Source organism: Orycteropus afer, unplaced genomic scaffold (genome assembly GCF_000298275.1).
Source record: "Orycteropus afer afer isolate SDZICR_OR568_19922 unplaced genomic scaffold, OryAfe1.0 scaffold00292, whole genome shotgun sequence".
In the NCBI taxonomy this organism is placed as follows: Eukaryota; Metazoa; Chordata; class Mammalia; order Tubulidentata; family Orycteropodidae; genus Orycteropus; species Orycteropus afer.
Window position 1 is genome coordinate 2172988 of NW_006921879.1, and position 550 is coordinate 2173537.

The following is a 550-nucleotide window of genomic DNA, read 5'->3' on the forward strand; positions in this document are numbered from 1 at the left end:
TTGCATCTAGATGACTGCTTGCAAGCTTTTAAAATCCCAGTTGCTACTCGCCGAAGTAGGAAGTGGAATGATGTTTTGTGTAGTATGTTATGCCAATTGAGCTTGATGCCCCTGAAACTATGGTCCCGAGTCCACAGGTTCAACTACTCACTCCCTCTGGGTAGCTGGCTGTGACCAAGAAGGGACTACAACCTTGTGCCTTGTCAGCTCTACTATACACCTAGGAATTCTTACAGAACAAACAAATACACTTGTAGAACCATTGTCTGCCAGCCCTATACATGGTCTTGAGTACATTCCCAGCTGCATAGACATAGAATCAAAACTTTTTGCCTGATTCAGATAAGCTAGTTACATCATCTGGTGTCCTAAGGGATAGTAAAATGATCTCAGACAATTTCATAGTAAGTCAGTAACTCTAATTACTATATTTCTTCAGTTTTTAGATATTGTTGTGTTATTGTTGTTGTTAAGTGCCATTGAGTCATTTCTGACTCATAGCGACCCCATGCACAGCAGAACGAAACACTGCCCGATCCCGCGCCAGCCC